General features: G+C 37.5%; 1 non-coding gene across 1 annotated transcript; it reads right to left on the bottom strand.

Moving 5' to 3' along the window:
- Positions 1-5,340: 5,340 nt before the first annotated feature.
- LOC112716413 (small nucleolar RNA R71) lies at positions 5,341-5,448 on the bottom strand. The gene has a single exon (XR_003160335.1). It is a non-coding gene; the product is annotated as a small nucleolar RNA R71 (small nucleolar RNA).
- Positions 5,449-7,747: the final 2,299 nt, after the last annotated feature.

The following is a 7,747-nucleotide window of genomic DNA, read 5'->3' as shown; positions in this document are numbered from 1 at the left end:
CTATTCCAACCTAATTGAGAACCGACAGATGATTAGCCGTGCTGTGACAGAGCATAGGAACGTTTTCACTGAGAGGATGGGATGTAGCCATTGACAACGGTGATGCCCTACATACAGCTTGCCATGGAAAAGAGTAAGAAGGATTGAGTTAAAGCAGTGGGAAAGCAGGCGTTCTTGAGCCATACAGTATCTCCATTCGCTTGTCTGAAATTCTCACCAATGAATCTGCATAAGTATTCTTATCCCTTTTATTTATTTTATTTATCCAATTTAATTCCATTTGACTCTATGATTCCAATCACTAACTGAGATCTACAAGGTGACCATAGCTTGCTTCATACCAACAATCTCTGTGGGATCGACCCTTACTCGCGTAAGGTTTATTACTTGGACGACCCAGTACACTTGCTGGTTAGTTGAACGGAGTTGTGTCCACTCGTGCCAATTTCTAAATTCAATAATTTTACAATGAATGCAATTCAAAGAATAGTGATCACAATTTCGTCCACCAAGTTTTTGGCGCCGTTGCCGGGGATTGTTCGAGTATGGACAACTGATGGTTCATCTTGTTGCTCAGATTAGGTAATTTCTTTTCAAAATCTTTTTCAAAATTTTTCTTTTATTTTTCGTTTTTACAAACTTTATTTTCAAAAAAAATTAATAAAAATACAAAAAATTAGAAAATCATAAAAATCAAAAATATTTTGTGTTTTTTGTTTGAGTCCTGTGTTAATTTTTAAATTTGGTGTCAATTGCATGCTTTTAAAATTTTTTTTACATTTTTTCAAAAATCCCATGCATTCATAGTGTTCTTCATGATCTTCAAGTTGTTCTTGACAAGTCTTCTTGTTTGATCTTGATGATTTCTTGTTTTGTGTCTTTTGTTGTTTTTCATGTGCATTTTTGCATTCATATTTTCCATGCATTAAAGATTTCTAAGTTTGGTGTCTTGCATGTTTTCTTTGCATTAAAAATTTTTCAAAATTATGTTCTTGATGTTCATCATGATCTTCAAAGTGTTCTTGGTGTTCATCTTGACATTCATAGCATTCTTGCATGCATTCATTGTTTTGATCTAAAAATTTCATGCATTGAATATTTTTGTTGTTTTTCTCTTTCATAATTAAAAATTCAAAAAATCAAAAAATATCTTTTCCTTATTTTCCTCCAAATTTTCGAAATTTTGGGTTGACTTGGTCAAAAATTTTTAAAATTAGTTGTTTCTTACAAGTCAAGTCAAAATTTCAATTTTAAAAATCTTATCTTTTCAAAATCTTTTTCAAAAATCATATCTTTTTCATTTTTTTTATAAATTTAGAAAATTTCAAAAATCTTTTTCAAAATATTTTCAAAATCTTTTTCTTATCTTTTTATCAAATTTTCGAAAATTAGCTAACAATTAATGTGATTGGTTCAAAAATTTGAAGTTTGTTACTTTCTTGTTAAGAAAGGTTCAATCTTTAAATTCTAGAATCTTATCTTGTAGTTTCTTGTTAGTTAAGTCTTTTTAAAATTAAATCTTTTTCAAAATATCTTTTTATTAAAATTTTTATCTTATCTTTTTATCTTTTATCTTATCTTTTTCAAAAAAAATTTATCTTTTTCAAAATTTGATTTCAAAATATCTTATCTAACTTCTTATCTTCTTATCTTTTTCAAATTTGATTTCAAATCTTTTTCAATCAACTAACTAACTTTTTGTTTGTTTCTTATCTTTTTCAAAACCAACTAACTACCTATCCCTCTCTAAATTTCGAAAATTCTCCCTCTTTTTCAAAAATTCTTTTTGTTTTAAATTTTAATTTTAATTATATTTTGTCTTTGATTTTCGAAAATTACTAACCTCTTTTTCAAAAATTATTTTCGAAATTTCTCTTCTCTTCTCTTATTCTATTTAATTTATTTATTTACTAACAATTCTCTTCACTTCTCTTCATCTCAAATCACCACCTCTATCCTTACCCATTCTTCTTCACTCTTCTTCCCTTTCTTCTTCTACTAACATAAAGGAATCTCTATACTGTGACATAGATGATTCCACTTTCTTTTCTTGTTCTCTTCTTCCCTATATGAGCAGGAACAAGGAAAAAGACAAAAGATTCCACCTCTGAGTCATGGGAGATGGAAAGACTAATATAAGTCGTCATAGCTCAGTGGTAGAACATGTGGCTGCAAATCAAGAGATCCCTGAGATACCTCAGGGGATAAATTATCCTCCACACAACTATTGGGAGCAAATAATGATAAAAACACCAAAATCACTAGGGATCATGCAACAGAAGCAAGGAAGAGACATAAAGGAGCTCAAAAAGCACCATTGGATCTTCAAGAAGGCGCCACCCTCACTCAGGTGGACTCATTCCTTGTTCTAAAATTTTTTTTTTCTACTTTTCGTTTTTTTTTATATGTTTATCTACTTCATGATCATTAGTATGTAGTAACTATGCCTTAAAGATTATGAATAATTCCATGAATCCTTCACCTCTCTTAAATGAAAAATGTTTTAATTCAAAAGAATAAGAAGTACATAAATTTCGAATTTATCCTTGAATTTAATTTAATTATATTGATGTGGTGACAATACTTTTTGTTTTCTGAATGAATGATTGAACAGTGCATATGTCTTTTGATATTGTTGTTTATGAGTGTTAAAATTGTTGGTTCTTGAAAGAATGATGAACAAAGAGAAATGTTATTGATGATCTGAAAAAAATCATGAAATTGATTCTTTAAGCAAGAAAAAGCAGTGAAAAAGAAAAAGCTTGTGAAAAAAAAATGGTGAAAAATTGAGAAAGAAAAAGAAGGAGCAGTAGAAAAAGCCAATAGCCCTTAAAACCAAAAGGCAAGGGTAAAAAGGATCCAAGGCTTTGAGCATCAATGGATAGGAGGGCCCAAGGAAATTAAATCCAGGCCTAAGCGGCTAAATCAAGCTGTCCCTAACCATGTGCTTGTGTCATGAAGGTCCAAGTGAAAAGCTTGAGACTGAGTGGTTAAAGTCGTGATCCAAAGCAAAAAAGAGTGTGCTTAAGAGCTCTGGACACCACTAACTGGGAACTCTAGCAAAGCTGAGTCACAATCTGAAAAGGTTCACCCAGTCATGTGTCTGTGGCATTTATGTATCCGGTGGTAATACTGGAAAACAAAGTGCTTAGGGCCACGGCCAAGACTCATAAGTAGCTGTGTTCAAGAATCAACATGCTTAACTAGGAAAGTCAATAACACTATCCGAAATTCTAAGTTCCTAGAGAAGCCAATCATTCTGAACTTCAAAGGAAAAAGTGAGATGCCAAAACTGTTCAGAAGCAAAAAGCTACAAGTCCCGCTCATCTAATTATAATTAATATTCATTGATATTCTGGAATTTATAGTATATTATCTTCTTTTTATCCTAATTGATTTTCAGTTGCTTGGGGACAAGCAACAATTTAAGTTTGGTGTTGTGATGAGCGGATAATTTATACGCTTTTTGGCATTGTTTTTAGGTAGTTTTTAGTAAGTTTAAGCTACTTTTAGGGATGTTTTCACTAGTTTTTATGTTAAATTCACATTTCTGGACTTTACTATGAGTTTGTGTGTTTTTCTGTGATTTCAGGTAAATTCTGGCTGAAATTGAGGGACTTGAGCAAAACTCTGAAGAAGGCTGACAAAAGGACCGCTGATGCTGTTGGAATCTGACCTCCCTGCACTCTAAATGGATTTTCTGGAGCTACAGAACTCCAATTGGCGCGCTCTCAACGGCGTTGGAAAGTAGACATCCAGAGCTTTCCAGCAATATATAATAGTCCATACTTTATTCGAAGAATGACGACGTAACTTGGCGTTGAACGCCAAGTACAAGCTGCTGTCTGGAGTTAAACGCCAGAAAAACGTCATGATCCGGAGTTGAACGCCCAAAACACGTCATAACTCGGAGTTCAACTCCAAGAGAAGCCTCATCTCGTGGATTAATCAAGCTCAGCCCAAACATACACCAAGTGGGCCCCGGAAGTGGATTTATGCATCAATTACTTACTCATGTAAACCCTAGGAGCTAGTTTATTATAAATAGAACATTTATCTATTGTATTAGATGTCTTTGATCATTCGGTCTTGTGACCACATGGGGGCTGGCCATTCGGCCATGCCTGAACCCTTTACTTATGTATTTTCAACGGTGGAGTTTCTGCACACCATAGATTAAGGGTGTGGAGCTCTGTTGTACCTCAGGTATTAATGCAATTCTATTTTCTTTTATTCAAATCTCTCTTATTCTTATTCCAAGATATTCATTCGTACCCAAGAACATGATGAATGTGATGATAAGTAACCCTCATTATCATTCTCACTCATGAACGCACGTGATTGACAACCACTTCCGTTCTACATGCAACAGAGCTTGAATGTGTATCTCTTAGATTCCCCAACAGAATCTTCGTGGTATAAGTTAGATAGATGGCGGCATTCATGAGGATCCGGAAAGTCTAAACCTTGTCTGTGGTATTCCGAGTAGGACTCTATGATTGAATGACTGTGACGAGCTTCAAACTCCTGAAGGCTGGGCGTGATGACAAGCGCAAAAGAATCAAGGGATTCTATTCCAACCTGATTGAGAACCGACAGATGATTAGCCGTGCTGTGACAGAGCATAGGAACGTTTTCACTGAGAGGATGGGATGTAGCCATTGACAACGGTGATGCCCTACATACAGCTTGCCATGGAAAAGAGTAAGAAGGATTGAGTTAAAGCAGTGGGAAAGCAGGCGTTCTTGAGCCATACAGTATCTCCATTCGCTTGTCTGAAATTCTCACCAATGAATCTGCATAAGTATTCTTATCCCTTTTATTTATTTTATTTATCCAATTTAATTCCATTTGACTCTATGATTCCAATCACTAACTGAGATCTACAAGGTGACCATAGCTTGCTTCATACCAACAATCTCTGTGGGATCGACCCTTACTCGCGTAAGGTTTATTACTTGGACGACCCAGTACACTTGCTGGTTAGTTGAACGGAGTTGTGTCCACTCGTGCCAATTTCTAAATTCCATAATTTTACAATGAATGCAAATCAAAGAATAGTGATCACAATTTCGTCCACCACTAATGCAACAGAATTGCAAGTTCCATGGACTTCCATTGGAAGATCCTCATCAATTTTTAGCTGAATTCTTGCAAATCTGTGACACTGTCAAGACTAATGGGGTTGACCCTGAGGTCTACAGACTTATGCTATTCCCTTTTGCTGTAAGAGACAGAGCTAGGACATGGTTGAACTCTCAACCTAAAGAAAGCCTGGACTCTTGGGAAAAGCTAGTCAATGCCTTCTTGGCAAAGTTCTTTCCACCTCAAAAATTGAGTAAGCTTAGAGTGGAAGTCCAAACCTTCAGACAGAAGGAAGGAGAATCCCTCTATGAAGCTTGGGAAAGATACAAACAATTAATCAGAAAGTGTCCTTCTGATATGCTTTCTGAATGGAGCATCATAGGTGTTTTCTATGATGGTCTCTCTGAACTATCCAAAATGTCTTTGGATAGCTCTGCTGGAGGCTCTCTTCATCTGAAGAAGACGCCTACAGAAGCTCAAGAGCTGATTGAAATGGTTGCAAATAACCAATTCATGTACACTTCTGAAAGAAATCCTGTGAACAATGGGACTAGTCAGAAGAAAGGAGTTCTTGAGATTGACACTCTGAATGCCATATTGGCTTAGAACAAAATATTGACTCAACAAGTCAATATGATTTCTCAAAGTCTGTCTGGAATGCAAAATGCACCAAGCAGTACTAAGGAGGCTTCATCTGAGGAAGAAGCCTATGATCCTGAGAACCCTTCAATGGAAGAGGTGAATTACATGGGAGAATCCTATGGAAACACCTATAATCCTTCATGGAGAAATCATCCAAATTTCTCATGGAAGGATCAACAGAGACCTCAACAAGGTTTCAACAATAATAATGGTGGAAGAAACAGGTTTAGCAATAGCAAGCCTTTTCCATCATCTTCTCAGCAACAGACAGAGAGTTCTAAGCAGAATACCTCTGACTTAGCAACCATGGTTTCTGATCTAAACAAAACCACTCAAAGTTTCATGACTGAAACAAGGTCCTCCATTAGAAACTTGGAGGCACAAGTGGGTCAGCTGAGCAAGAAAATTACTGAACTCCCTCCTAGTACTCTTCCAAGCAATACAGAAGAAAATCCAAAAGGAGAGTGCAAGGCCATCAACATGGCCGAATTTTGGGAGGAAGGAGAGGCAGTGAACGCTACTGAGGAAGACCTCAATGGACGTCCACTGGCCTCCAATGAGTTCCCCAATGAGGAACCATGGGAATCTGAGGCTCAAAATGAGACCATAGAGATTCCATTGGACTTACTTCTGCCATTCATGAGCTCTGATGAGTATTCATCCTCTGAAGAGGATGAGTATGTCACTGAAGAGCAAGTTGCTAAATACCTTGGAGCAATCATGAAGTTAAATTACAAGTTATTTGGAAATGAGACTTGGGAGGATGAAGCCCCTTTGCTCACCAAAGAACTGGATAACTTGTCTAGGCAGAAACTGCCTCAAAAGAGACAGGATCCTGGGAAGTTTTCAATACCTTGTACCATAGGCACCATGACCTTCAAGAAGGCTTTGTGTGACTTAGGGTCAAGTGTAAACCTCATGCCTCTCTTTGTAGTGGAGAAGTTAAGGATCTTTGAGGTGCAAGCTGCAAAAATCTCACTAGAGATGGCAGACAATTCAAGAAAACAAGCCTATGGACTTGTAGAGGATGTTCTGGTAAAAGTTGAAGACCATTACATCCCTACTGATTTCATAGTCCTAGAGACTGGGAAATGCATGGATGAATCCATCATCCTTGGCAGACCCTTCCTAGCCACAGCAAAGGCTGTGATTGATGTTGATAGAGGAGAGTTGATCATTCAAGTGAATGAAGAATCCTTTGTGTTTGAGGCTCAAGGATATCCCTCTGTCACCATGGAGAGTAAGCATGAAGAGCTTCTCTCAAAACAGAGCCAAACAGAGCCCCCACAGTCAAACTCTAAGTTTGGTGTTGGGAGGCCACAACCAAACTCTAAGTTTGGTGTTGAACCCCCACATTCAAACTCTAAGTTTGGTGTTGGGAGGTTCCAACATGGCTCTGAGCATTTCTGAGGCTCCATGAGAGTCCTCTGTCAAGCTACTGACATTAAAGAAGCGCTTGTTGGGAGGCAACCCAATGTTATATTTTATCTATTCTCTTTTGTTATTTTATGTTTTTTGTAGGTTGATGATCATGAGAAGTCACAAAATCAATGAAAAAAGCAAAAACAGAATGAAAAACAGAAAGAAAAACAGCACACCCTGGAGGAGAGTGTACTGGCGTTTAAACGCCAGTGAGGCTAGCTGTTGGGCGTTTAACGCCCAGTCTGGCACCATTCTGGGTGTTTAACGCCAGAAAGGGGCACTAGACTGGCGTTAAACGCCAGAAAAGGGCAAGAAGCTGGCGTTAAACGCCAGAAATGGGCACCAGCCCGGCGTTTAACGCCAGAATTGGCACAAAACGCGATTTTGCTTGCCATTTGGTGCAGGGATGACTTTTCCTTGACACCTCAGGATCTGTGGACCCCACAGGATCCCCACCTACCCCACCACTCTCTCTCTTCTTCTTCACCTATTCACCAATCACCTCAACACCTCTTCCCCAAAAACCCTTCACCATTCAAATTCAAAACACTTTCCCTCCCAAACCCACCCTCACATAGCCGAACCATCACCACCCCCC

The sequence above is a fragment of the Arachis hypogaea genome, chromosome 1, assembly GCF_003086295.3.
Source record: "Arachis hypogaea cultivar Tifrunner chromosome 1, arahy.Tifrunner.gnm2.J5K5, whole genome shotgun sequence".
NCBI classification, from domain to species: domain Eukaryota; kingdom Viridiplantae; phylum Streptophyta; class Magnoliopsida; order Fabales; family Fabaceae; genus Arachis; species Arachis hypogaea.
This window is presented reverse-complemented; position numbering and strand designations above follow the sequence as displayed.